Source organism: Lissotriton vulgaris, chromosome 1_1 (assembly GCF_964263255.1).
Source record: "Lissotriton vulgaris chromosome 1_1, aLisVul1.2, whole genome shotgun sequence".
In the NCBI taxonomy this organism is placed as follows: Eukaryota; Metazoa; Chordata; class Amphibia; order Caudata; family Salamandridae; genus Lissotriton; species Lissotriton vulgaris.
Genome location: NC_141685.1, coordinates 110,646,878 through 110,660,570, shown reverse-complemented (window position 1 = coordinate 110,660,570; position 13,693 = coordinate 110,646,878).

The following is a 13,693-nucleotide window of genomic DNA, read 5'->3' as shown; positions in this document are numbered from 1 at the left end:
TGGTGCTCCGGACTATCATCGCTCTGTTCTGTAAGAGAACATCTGAAGGGTTTTCCGAAATGCTCTGATAAGAGTAAAACCACTTCCAGCTGTTTTGTTGACAGTTTTCTAATGTCAATTTGTTGTCAACCATGACTCCCAGGTTATGTACCACGCTACTGGGAGCCAATGGAGTAGCAGGGGATGTTGGCCAAAACTCAAGCGTAAGTTTAGGAGGGATTCTACCTACTGCACAGTGTAGAATCTCTGTCTTCTCAGAGTTAAACTGAAGAATTTGAAGCTTCACACCAAAGTTAGAACCGTTTCCACTTGAGTTTGTAGGTTTTGATAGTGGAGGGTGCTCTAGAGTTAGTGAGGACCTCCCTGCAGTCCGGAGGAATAATCAATTTAGCAAACTCATAGTGCTCAGGCACCAGTAGGATTCGGGTGGCAGATCAGGCCATGGTTCATAGTAAGAAAATTCGAAATTGGGCGCAGCCAAATTGGATTGCACTCCGACAGAAGGAGGAGCTCCGTAAACCAGAACTGGCGAGGCCATCAGGGGGCTATGAGAAGAATGCCTTAGGGTTCTTTCTGCATTTTCCAAAGTACCCTTGCGACTAGAGGAATCAGTGGAAAAGCATGAGCATATATTTTTGACCAGTTCATCAAAAACGCATTTCTGCACGATTCTGAGTTGGGAAGCCAACTTGCATAGAATGGGCATTTGCGGTTCAGGTTGGTCACGAATAAATCCAGATTGGGGTGTCCCCAAAGCTGAAAGATGCGGTCCAGCGTCGGCTGATGAAGTTCCCACTAGTGGTTTGACGAGACCGACCTGCTCAGGGAGTCCGCTAGAAGGTTGCCCGTTTTGGCTTGAACTCAGTAAAATCACCCGTAATTCCGGATAATGAATATATTACTATCTAAGAATAAATTAGGATCAAGTAATACATATTCTTTAAAAAATACACAATTTTCTCCATTAACTTCCGGGTTAAGTAGGGAAGAGGCAGTACTTAAACAGCCCTCGTGTCTCGCTCATCATTCATTTGAATGACGCTGAACACGGAGGAGCAGGGAGGCCGACCAAGTTCTATCAGGTATGTCAATGGAAGGATTTGGGAAGTAAAGGTTTTTTTGGTATCTAGACCACGACACCAGGTTCTTTAGCCAAGAAATACTTACCATGTTATCCAGCTTAACAGATAGAAATATGGCTAAGTAAAGTAGGCTTGTGTTACCAATACCAAAACACCTTGCCTTTTAGCCATAAGATGCCCCTCATGTCACTTGACTTTATAAATAAAAATTGGGCTATTAGCAGATTAGGCTTGTGTTACCAATACCAAAACACCTTGCCTTTTAACCATAAGATGCCCCTCATGTCACTTGACTTTATAAATAAAAATTGGGCTATTAGCAGATTATACTTGCAAGAAAATCTGCAGCAACATTCTAAATACTTTCCATACATAAATATGGCGAAGTTATTGTAAAACGTATACATGTTGTATATAAATTTACTACCTTAATTAGACTACATGGCCTAAAACATTAAATAATATATCGGCCAGTAAGCTTGAAATATAGGAGAGAGTATTTATGATAAATGTTATCACTCTATCCGGTAAGATATTTAAATATGTCCACTTTATCCAAACAGATAATGAAGTACCATCAATCAACCCTATACAACGTTTGAAAGGATATATAGCTGTGGTAAGTGAGCAACACACTTATGTCCTCTGAATAGGAAGACCTATCATAGTGTTCTTCTACATACATATATATATGTCTTAAACCCGCAGGGATCTTAAATTCAAGAAAAAGACCCAAGTCTGCATCACATAGACTCATACTGAGAGAGAAGTTCGGTGGCCCCTCCGTTGTTCCTTTAATCTGTACCTTGAATTGAAAACAGGTAAATTTCGGAGTAATATTACACGAAACTGCACAAAAGCATAGACCAAACCATTCGGTTTTAAAAAATATTTTATTAATTTTCTTTGTTAAGGTCACAGTGCAATTTGAAGACTAAAATGCACAGATATCTGGCTGTTTAGAAGTCTTCTGAATGGTCAAAACAGAAACTTCACAATTTTCAGGTATTCCCTCTCTCTGTATTTTAGACATGAGTCCTTAGAAATTTAAAGGCTTTACACCTCACCAACATAATGTGTAAAGAATAGAGCCCGTTAGTACTTGCCAAGCTTGAAAGCCAAAGTAGGTCCTCATGTAAGCACGTTTTCTCTAGATAACAGGTTTACTATATCAAATGTTGTTATGTAGATTGGTTGGGTTAATAAACACTGCATAGAAATAAATGATTTTATGTTTGAAGGAATATATACTTAAAAATGTTCTTTTCAATTTTTTAGATTAATGTTGAAACTGTCAAAGTGTCCTGAAGAAGGTGTAAACCATAAAAAACGTACACCGAAACGCAGCGTCAACCTTTGTTCTTTGACTTTTTTTAGTTTTTTTCACTTTTGTGAATATTTTATTGGATTTTATTTAGATTGTAACCCTAACTGGGAGGTGATTTTAATAAATTGTGTTTATACCTTTCCAGTTCTATTGTTGTGTGCTTACCTGTTATACTTTGATTACGAATAACAATCTTGTGTTGAGACATATAGTCAGACAGTGCTTGCTATTTACATTTTATTTTATTGTAATCACTCAAGGACCTTTTTGGTAGTAGCTTTGCTGTATCAAAATTCACCTCTTGTCAGTACAACTGACCCTATTGAGTTCACTAAAAATCACAGGTCTTTCCTTGGTTCATAGTAAGAAGATTCGAAATTGGGCGCAGCCAAATTGGATTGCACTCCGACAGAAGGAGGAGCTCCGTAAACCAGAACTGGCGAGGCCATCTGGGGGCTATGAGAAGAATGCCGCAGGGTTCTTTCTGCATTTTCCAAAGTACCCTTGCGACTAGAGGAATCAGTGGAAAAGCATGAGCATATATTTTTGACCAGTTCATCAAAAACGCATTTCTGCACGATTCTGAGTTGGGAAGCCAACTTGCATAGAATGGGCATTTGCGGTTCAGGTTGGTCACGAATAAATCCAGATTGGGGTGTCCCCAAAGCTGAAAGATGCGGTCCAGCGTCGGCTGATGAAGTTCCCACTAGTGGTTTGACGACACCGACCTGCTCAGGGAGTCCGCTAGAAGGTTGCCCGTTTTGGCTCGAACTCGGTAAAATCACCCGTAATTCCGGATAATGAATATATTACTATCTAAGAATAAATTAGTATCAAGTAATACATATTCTTTAAAAAATACACCATTTTCTCCATTAACTTCCGGGTTAAGTAGGGAAGAGGCAGTACTTAAACAGCCCTCGTGTCTCGCTCATCATTCATTTGAATGACGCTGAACACGGAGGAGCAGGGCGGCCGACCAAGTTCTATCAGGTATGTCAATGGAAGGATTTGGGAAGTAAAGGTTTTTTTGGTATCTAGACCACAACACCAGGTTCTTTAGCCAAGAAATACTTACCATGTTATCCAGCTTAACAGATAGAAATATGGCTAAGTAAAGTAGGCTTGTGTTACCAATACCAACACACCTTGGGCCTCATTTATGAGCCTGTGCGTCACTTTTACACCGCTGGTGCGTCACTTTTTGTGACGCACCAGTGGCGTAAAAAATGCGCCTTGTTGTGCCATATTTACAAAGTGACGCATCTAGGTAGATGCGTCACTTTGTAAACCCCTGCGCCACATTATACCTGCGCCAGGTATAATGTATGCAAGGGGGGCGTATTGATGCAAGGAAGGGTCGTAGAAGTGACGCAGTGAAATCTATGAGATTTCATGCCTCACTTTTAGGACACGGTTGCGTCAAAATCTTGCGCCTGCCTCGCAGCAGGCTTAAGACTGACGCAGGCCCTTTCACATGGGGCTTGCCCCATGTGAAAGTACAATTTCACAAATTGACCTCGCACACCAAAAGGTTGTATGATAAACACAGTGTCAATGTTCAATCAACATTCGTATTGTGAAAAAGACAAAATTAAACTATTCTCCCAAGAAATTTGTTCAAGTCAGTTTTCTTCATTTTATTCTTTCTTTATTTGTTCAAACACTCGCAGATAAAAATAGCCAACGTGTTTCGCCCGAAACCGGACTTCTTCAGGGCTTTGCGCAGTGTACTCTCATGTCAAGCGTTCCATCCGTCCTGGCAGGTATGCAAATAATGAGTTTTATGGTTATATCCTTGGCAGATTTAGTAATCCTACATTCATTTGGGATCCAGTAGAGTTAGGGGAAGAGTAAAGTATATGCCATAAATTCGGCATCCTCGTCGTGTCCGTGTGCGGTCGTCTGGTCTCCTGGTACATGTGAAAGTACGCATTGCTGGAGTTGCGTCACTTTTGTGACACACTCCAGCAATGCGTCAATTTTGCGCTTACAGATACGTCAGAAATACTGACGTATCTGTAACTCCTTGCGACATGATGCGTCATACATTAAATATGACGCATCAGGAATGTCGAAAGGAGTGCGCACTGAGAAGTGACGCATCGCTGCTTTCACGCAGCGATGCGTCACTTTTCATAAACGAGGCTCCTTGCCTTTTAGCCATAAGATGCCCCTCATGTTACTTGACTTTATAAATAAAAATTGGGCTATTAGCAGATTAGGCTTGTGTTACCAATACCAAAACACCTTGCCTTTTAGCCATAAGATGCCCCTCATGTTACTTGACTTTATAAATAAAAATTGGGCTATTAGCAGATTAGGCTTGTGTTACCAATACCAAAACACCTTGCCTTTTAGCCATAAGATGCCCCTCATGTCACTTGACTTTATAAATAAAAATTGGGCTATTAGCAGATTAGGCTTGTGTTACCAATACCAAAACACCTTGCCTTTTAGCCATAAGATGCCCCTCATGTCACTTGACTTTATAAATAAACATTGGGCTATTAGCAGATTAGGCTTGTGTTACCAATACCAAAACACCTTGCCTTTTAGCCATAAGATGCCCCTCATGTCACTTGACTTTATAAATAAAAATTGGGCTATTAGCAGATTAGGCTTGTGTTACCAATACCAAAACACCTTGCCTTTTAGCCATAAGATGCCCCTCATGTCACTTGACTTTATAAATAAACATTGGGCTATTAGCAGATTAGGCTTGTGTTACCAATACCAAAACACCTTGCCTTTTAACCATAAGATGCCCCTCATGTCACTTGACTTTATAAATAAAAATTGGGCTATTAGCAGATTAGGCTTGTGTTACCAATACCAAAACACCTTGCCTTTTAACCATAAGATGCCCCTCATGTCACTTGACTTTATAAATAAAAAGTGGGCTATTAGCAGATTAGGCTTGTGTTACCAATACCAAAACACCTTGCCTTTTAACCATAAGATGCCCCTCATGTTACTTGACTTTATAAATAAAAATTGGGCTATTAGCAGATTAGGCTTGTGTTACCAATACCAAAACACCTTGCCTTTTAGCCATAAGATGCCCCTCATGTCACTTGACTTTATAAATAAACATTGGGCTATTAGCAGATTAGGCTTGTGTTACCAATACCAAAACACCTTGCCTTTTAACCATAAGATGCCCCTCATGTCACTTGACTTTATAAATAAAAATTGGGCTATTAGCAGATTAGGCTTGTGTTACCAATACCAAAACACCTTGCCTTTTAGCCATAAGATGCCCCTCATGTCACTTGACTTTATAAATAAACATTGGGCTATTAGCAGATTAGGCTTGTGTTACCAATACCAAAACACCTTGCCTTTTAACCATAAAATGCCCCTCATGTCACTTGACTTTATAAATAAAAATTGGGCTATTAGCAGATTAGGCTTGTGTTACCAATACCAAAACACCTTGCCTTTTAACCATAAGATGCCCCTCATGTTACTTGACTTTATAAATAAAAATTGGGCTATTAGCAGATTAGGCTTGTGTTACCAATACCAAAACACCTTGCCTTTTAGCCATAAGATGCCCCTCATGTCACTTGACTTTATAAATAAAAATTGGGCTATTAGCAGATTAGGCTTGTGTTACCAATACCAAAACACCTTGCCTTTTAACCATAAGATGCCCCTCATGTCACTTGACTTTATAAATAAAAATTGGGCTATTAGCAGATTAGGCTTGTGTTACCAATACCAAAACACCTTGCCTTTTAGCCATAAGATGCCCCTCATGTCACTTGACTTTATAAATAAAAATTGGGCTATTAGCAGATTAGGCTTGTGTTACCAATACCAAAACACCTTGCCTTTTAACCATAAGATGCCCCTCATGTCACTTGACTTTATAAATAAAAATTGGGCTATTAGCAGATTAGGCTTGTGTTACCAATACCAAAACACCTTGCCTTTTAGCCATAAGATGCCCCTCATGTCACTTGACTTTATAAATAAACATTGGGCTATTAGCAGATTAGGCTTGTGTTACCAATACCAAAACACCTTGCCTTTTAACCATAAGATGCCCCTCATGTCACTTGACTTTATAAATAAAAATTGGGCTATTAGCAGATTAGGCTTGTGTTACCAATACCAAAACACCTTGCCTTTTAACCATAAGATGCCCCTCATGTCACTTGACTTTATAAATAAAAATTGGGCTATTAGCAGATTAGGCTTGTGTTACCAATACCAAAACACCTTGCCTTTTAGCCATAAGATGCCCCTCATGTCACTTGACTTTATAAATAAAAATTGGGCTATTAGCAGATTAGGCTTGTGTTACCAATACCAAAACACCTTGCCTTTTAGCCATAAGATGCCCCTCATGTCACTTGACTTTATAAATAAAAATTGGGCTATTAGCAGATTAGGCTTGTGTTACCAATACCAAAACACCTTGCCTTTTAGCCATAAGATGCCCCTCATGTCACTTGACTTTATAAATAAAAATTGGGCTATTAGCAGATTAGGCTTGTGTTACCAATACCAAAACACCTTGCCTTTTAGCCATAAGATGCCCCTCATGTCACTTGACTTTATAAATAAAAAGTGGGCTATTAGCAGATTAGGCTTGTGTTACCAATACCAAAACACCTTGCCTTTTAGCCATAAGATGCCCCTCATGTCACTTGACTTTATAAATAAACATTGGGCTATTAGCAGATTAGGCTTGTGTTACCAATACCAAAACACCTTGCCTTTTAACCATAAGATGCCCCTCATGTCACTTGACTTTATAAATAAAAATTGGGCTATTAGCAGATTAGGCTTGTGTTACCAATACCAAAACACCTTGCCTTTTAACCATAAGATGCCCCTCATGTCACTTGACTTTATAAATAAAAAGTGGGCTATTAGCAGATTAGGCTTGTGTTACCAATACCAAAACACCTTGCCTTTTAGCCATAAGATGCCCCTCATGTCACTTGACTTTATAAATAAACATTGGGCTATTAGCAGATTAGGCTTGTGTTACCAATACCAAAACACCTTGCCTTTTAACCATAAGATGCCCCTCATGTCACTTGACTTTATAAATAAAAATTGGGCTATTAGCAGATTAGGCTTGTGTTACCAATACCAAAACACCTTGCCTTTTAGCCATAAGATGCCCCTCATGTCACTTGACTTTATAAATAAACATTGGGCTATTAGCAGATTAGGCTTGTGTTACCAATACCAAAACACCTTGCCTTTTAACCATAAAATGCCCCTCATGTCACTTGACTTTATAAATAAAAATTGGGCTATTAGCAGATTAGGCTTGTGTTACCAATACCAAAACACCTTGCCTTTTAACCATAAGATGCCCCTCATGTTACTTGACTTTATAAATAAAAATTGGGCTATTAGCAGATTAGGCTTGTGTTACCAATACCAAAACACCTTGCCTTTTAACCATAAGATGCCCCTCATGTCACTTGACTTTATAAATAAAAATTGGGCTATTAGCAGATTAGGCTTGTGTTACCAATACCAAAACACCTTGCCTTTTAGCCATAAGATGCCCCTCATGTCACTTGACTTTATAAATAAAAATTGGGCTATTAGCAGATTAGGCTTGTGTTACCAATACCAAAACACCTTGCCTTTTAACCATAAGATGCCCCTCATGTCACTTGACTTTATAAATAAAAATTGGGCTATTAGCAGATTAGGCTTGTGTTACCAATACCAAAACACCTTGCCTTTTAGCCATAAGATGCCCCTCATGTCACTTGACTTTATAAATAAAAATTGGGCTATTAGCAGATTAGGCTTGTGTTACCAATACCAAAACACCTTGCCTTTTAACCATAAGATGCCCCTCATGTCAGTTGACTTTATAAATAAAAATTGGGCTATTAGCAGATTAGGCTTGTGTTACCAATACCAAAACACCTTGCCTTTTAACCATAAGATGCCCCTCATGTCACTTGACTTTATAAATAAAAATTGGGCTATTAGCAGATTAGGCTTGTGTTACCAATACCAAAACACCTTGCCTTTTAGCCATAAGATGCCCCTCATGTCACTTGACTTTATAAATAAACATTGGGCTATTAGCAGATTAGGCTTGTGTTACCAATACCAAAACACCTTGCCTTTTAACCATAAGATGCCCCTCATGTCACTTGACTTTATAAATAAAAATTGGGCTATTAGCAGATTAGGCTTGTGTTACCAATACCAAAACACCTTGCCTTTTAACCATAAGATGCCCCTCATGTTACTTGACTTTATAAATAAAAATTGGGCTATTAGCAGATTAGGCTTGTGTTACCAATACCAAAACACCTTGCCTTTTAACCATAAGATGCCCCTCGTGTCACTTGACTTTATAAATAAAAATTGGGCTATTAGCAGATTAGGCTTGTGTTACCAATACCAAAACACCTTGCCTTTTAGCCATAAGATGCCCCTCGTGTCACTTGACTTTATAAATAAAAATTGGGCTATTAGCAGATTAGGCTTGTGTTATCAATACCAAAACACCTTGCCTTTTAGCCATAAGATGCCCCTCATGTCACTTGACTTTATAAATAAAAATTGGGCTATTAGCAGATTAGGCTTGTGTTATCAATACCAAAACACCTTGCCTTTTAGCCATAAAATGCCCCTCATGTCACTTGACTTTATAAATAAAAATTGGGCTATTAGCAGATTAGGCTTGTGTTACCAATACCAAAACACCTTGCCTTTTAGCCATAAGATGCCCCTCATGTCACTTGACTTTATAAATAAACATTGGGCTATTAGCAGATTAGGCTTGTGTTACCAATACCAAAACACCTTGCCTTTTAGCCATAAGATGCCCCTCATGTCACTTGACTTTATAAATAAAAATTGGGCTATTAGCAGATTAGGCTTGTGTTACCAATACCAAAACACCTTGCCTTTTAGCCATAAGATGCCCCTCATGTCACTTGACTTTATAAATAAAAATTGGGCTATTAGCAGATTAGGCTTGTGTTACCAATACCAAAACACCTTGCCTTTTAGCCATAAGATGCCCCTCATGTCACTTGACTTTATAAATAAAAATTGGGCTATTAGCAGATTAGGCTTGTGTTACCAATACCAAAACACCTTGCCTTTTAGCCATAAGATGCCCCTCATGTCACTTGACTTTATAAATAAAAATTGGGCTATTAGCAGATTAGGCTTGTGTTACCAATACCAAAACACCTTGCCTTTTAACCATAAGATGCCCCTCATGTCACTTGACTTTATAAATAAACATTGGGCTATTAGCAGATTAGGCTTGTGTTACCAATACCAAAACACCTTGCCTTTTAGCCATAAGATGCCCCTCATGTCACTTGACTTTATAAATAAAAATTGGGCTATTAGCAGATTAGGCTTGTGTTACCAATACCAAAACACCTTGCCTTTTAACCATAAGATGCCCCTCATGTCACTTGACTTTATAAATAAAAATTGGGCTATTAGCAGATTAGGCTTGTGTTACCAATACCAAAACACCTTGCCTTTTAGCCATAAGATGCCCCGCATGTCACTTGACTTTATAAATAAAAATTGGGCTATTAGCAGATTATACTTGCAAGAAAATCTGCAGCAACATTCTAAATACTTTCCATACATAAATATGGCGAAGTTATTGTAAAACGTATACATGTTGTATATAAATGTACTACCTTAATTAGACTACATGGCCTAAAACATTAAATAATATATCGGCCAGTAAGCTTGAAATATCGGAGAGAGTATTTATGATAAATGTTATCACTCTATCCGGTAAGATATTTAAATATGCCCACTTTATCCAAACAGATAATGAAGCACCATCAATCAACCCTATACAACGTTTGAAAGGATATATAGCTGTGGTAAGTGAGCAACACACTTATGTCCTCTGAATAGGAAGACCTATCATAGTGTTCTTCTACATACATATATATATGTCTTAAACCCGCAGGGATCTTAAATTCAAGAAAAAGACCCAAGTCTGCATCACATAGACTCATACTGAGAGAGAAGTCCGGTGGCCCCTCCGTTGTTCTTTTAATCTGTACCTTGAATTGAAAACAGGTAAATTTCGGAGTAATATTACACGAAACTGCACTAAAGCATAGACCAAACTATTCAGTTTTTAAAAAATATTTTATTAATTTTCTTTGTTAAGGTCACAGTGCAATTTGAAGACTAAAATGCACAGATATCTGGCTGTTTAGAAGTCTTCTGAATGGTCAAAACAGAAACTTCACAATTTTCAGGTATTCCCTCTCTCTGTATTTTAGACATGTGTCCTTAGAAATTTAAAGGCTTTACACCTCACCAACATAATGTGTAAAGAATAGAGCCCGTTAGTACTTGCCAAGCTTGAAAGCCAAAGTAGGTCCTCATGTAAGCACGTTTTCTCTAGATGACAGGTTTACTATATCAAATGTTGTTATGTAGATTGGTTGGGTTAATAGACACTGCATAGAAATAAATGATTTTATGTTTGAAGGAATATATACTTAAAAATGTTCTTTTCAATTTTTTAGATTAATGTTGAAACTGTCAAAGTGTCCTGAAGAAGGTGTAAACCATAAAAAACGTACACCGAAACGCAGCGTCGACCTTTGTTGTTTTGTGAATATTTTATTGGATTTTATTTAGATTGTAACCCTAACTGGGAGGTGATTTTAATAAATTGTGTTTATACCTTTCCAGTTCTATTGTTGTGTGCTTACCTGTTATACTTTGATTACGAATAACAATGTTGTGTTGAGACATATAGTCAGACAGTGCTTGCTACTTACATTTTATTTTATTGTAATCACTCAAGGACCTTTTTGGTAGTAGCTTTGCTGTATCAAAATTCACCTCTTGTCAGTACAACTGACCCTATTGAGTTCACTAAAAATCACAGGTCTTTCCTCCTTTTTACAGATCAGGCCATGGTTCATAGTAAGAAGATTCGAAATTGGGCGCAGCCAAATTGGATTGCACTCCGACAGAAGGAGGAGCTCCGTAAACCAGAACTGGCGAGGCCATCTGAGGGCTATGAGAAGAATGCCGCAGGGTTCTTTCTGCATTTTCCAAAGTACCCTTGCGACTAGAGGAATCAGTGGAAAAGCATGAGCATATATTTTTGACCAGTTCATCAAAAACGCATTTCTGCACTATTCTGAGTTGGGAAGCCAACTTGCATAGAATGGGCATTTGCGGTTCAGATTGGTCACGAATAAATCCAGATTGGGGTGTCCCCAAAGCTGAAAGATGCGGTCCAGCGTCGGCTGATGAAGTTCCCACTAGTGGTTTGACGAGACCGACCTGCTCAGGGAGTTCGCTAGAAGGTTGGACACCCCCAGAACATGGACTGCTGTGATCTGATGTTGAATCGCCCAATCCCAAATTTGCTGAGCTTGTAGGGATAGCAAAGTGTATCTTGTGCCCCCTTGTTTGGTCACATAATGCATTCTTGTTCAATCAATCAATCAACAGATTTGTAAAGCACGCTACTCACCCGTAAGGGTCTCAGGCGCTGGGAGGAGGAGGTGGGGGGGTCGCTACCGCTCGAAGAGCCAGGTCTTGAGTTGTTTCCTGAAGGAGAGATGGTCCTGGGTCAGCCTTAGGTGGGTGGGGAGGGTGTTCCATGTCTTGGACGTCAGGTTGGAGAAGGATCTTCCTCCGGCGGGGGCTTTGCGAATGCATGAGATGGTGGCGAGGGCGAGGCTGGCGGATCGGAGCTGGCGGGTGGGTGTGTAGAATGTGAGGCGGCTGTTGAGGTATTTGTGGCCCATGTTGTGGAGAGCCTTGTGTGCATGGGTGAGGAGTCTAAACGTGATCCTCTTGTTGACGGGGAGCCAGTGCAGGTCTTTCAGATGGGGAGAGATGTGGCTGTGACGGTGGATGTCCAGGATGAGTCGTGCAGAGGCGTTCTGTATGCGCTGGAGTCTTTTCTGGAGTTTGTCTGTGGTTCCAGCGTAGAGGGTGTTCCCGTAGTCCAGTCGGCTGGTGACGAGGGCCTGGGTGACCGTCTTCCTGGTTTCGGTGGGGATCTACCAGAAGATTTTTCGAAGCATGCGCAAGGTGTTGCAACTGGATGACGAGACGGCGTTGACTTGCTTGGTCATCTCGAGGGAGGAGTCCAAGAAGAAGCCCAGGTTGCGTGCATGGTCCTTTGGCGTGGGGGCGGTGCCAGGGCAGGGGGCCACCAGGAATCGTCCCAGGCAGAGGGGGATGGTCCCAGGATGAAGACTTCCGTCTTGTCTGAGTTCAGTTTCAGACGGCTGAGCTTCATCCATTCCGCGATGTCTTTCATTCCTTCCTGGAGGCTGGCTCTGGCGGTGGCGGGGTCGTTGGTGAGGGAGAGGATCAGCTGGGTGTCGTCAGCGTAGATGATGTTTAGGTTGTGTTGGTGTGCGATGGCTGCGAGGGGGCTCATGTAGACATTGAAGAGGGTGGGGCTGAGCGAGGATCCTTGCGGTACGCCGCAGATGACTTCGGTGGACGCGGATCGGAACGGGGGGAGCCAGACTCTCTGGGTTCTTCCGGCGAGGAACGAGATGATCCACTCCAAGGCCTTTCCTTGGATTCCGGTGTTGCTGAGGCGCTGTATTAGGGTGCGGTGGCACACAGTGTCGAAGGCTGCTGAGAGGTCCAGGAGGATGAGGGCAGCTGTTTCCCCATTGTCGAGCAAGGACCTGATGTTGTCGGTAGCTGCGATGAGGGTGGTCTCGGTGCTGTGGTTTGCTCGGAAACCGGACTGCGAGAGGTCGAGGGATTCGTTTGTCTCGAGGAAGGCGGAGAGTTGTTTGTTGACGATCTTCTCGATGACTTTGGCCGGAAACGGGAGGAGCGAGATGGGGCGAAAGTTCTTGAGGTCCGTGGGGTCCGCGGTGGGTTTCTTCAGGAGGGCGCTGAGCTCGGCATGTTTCCAGCTCTCCGGGAAGGTGGCGGATGCGAAGGAGCTGTTGATGATGTCCCGGAGTTGGGGTGCGAAGATGGAGTCCGCTTTGTTGAAGATGTGGTGTGGCCAGGGGTCGGTTGGGGAGCCGGAGTGGATGGTGTTAATCGTTCGGGTGGTATCTTCGGTGCTAACCGAGGTCCAGGTGCATAGGGTGCTGGTGGCGGGGGAGATGGTTCGGTGGTAGGGTGCGTGGTCTGTGCGCCGAAGCTGTTGTGTATGTCGGCGATCTTGCGGTGAAAGAACGAGGCGAGTGAGTCGCAGAGGTCTTGCGATGGTTTAATGTTGTTGTTGCAGGTGCTCGGGTTGGAGAGCTCTTTAACGATTCTGAAGAGTTCCTTGCTGTTGTGGGTG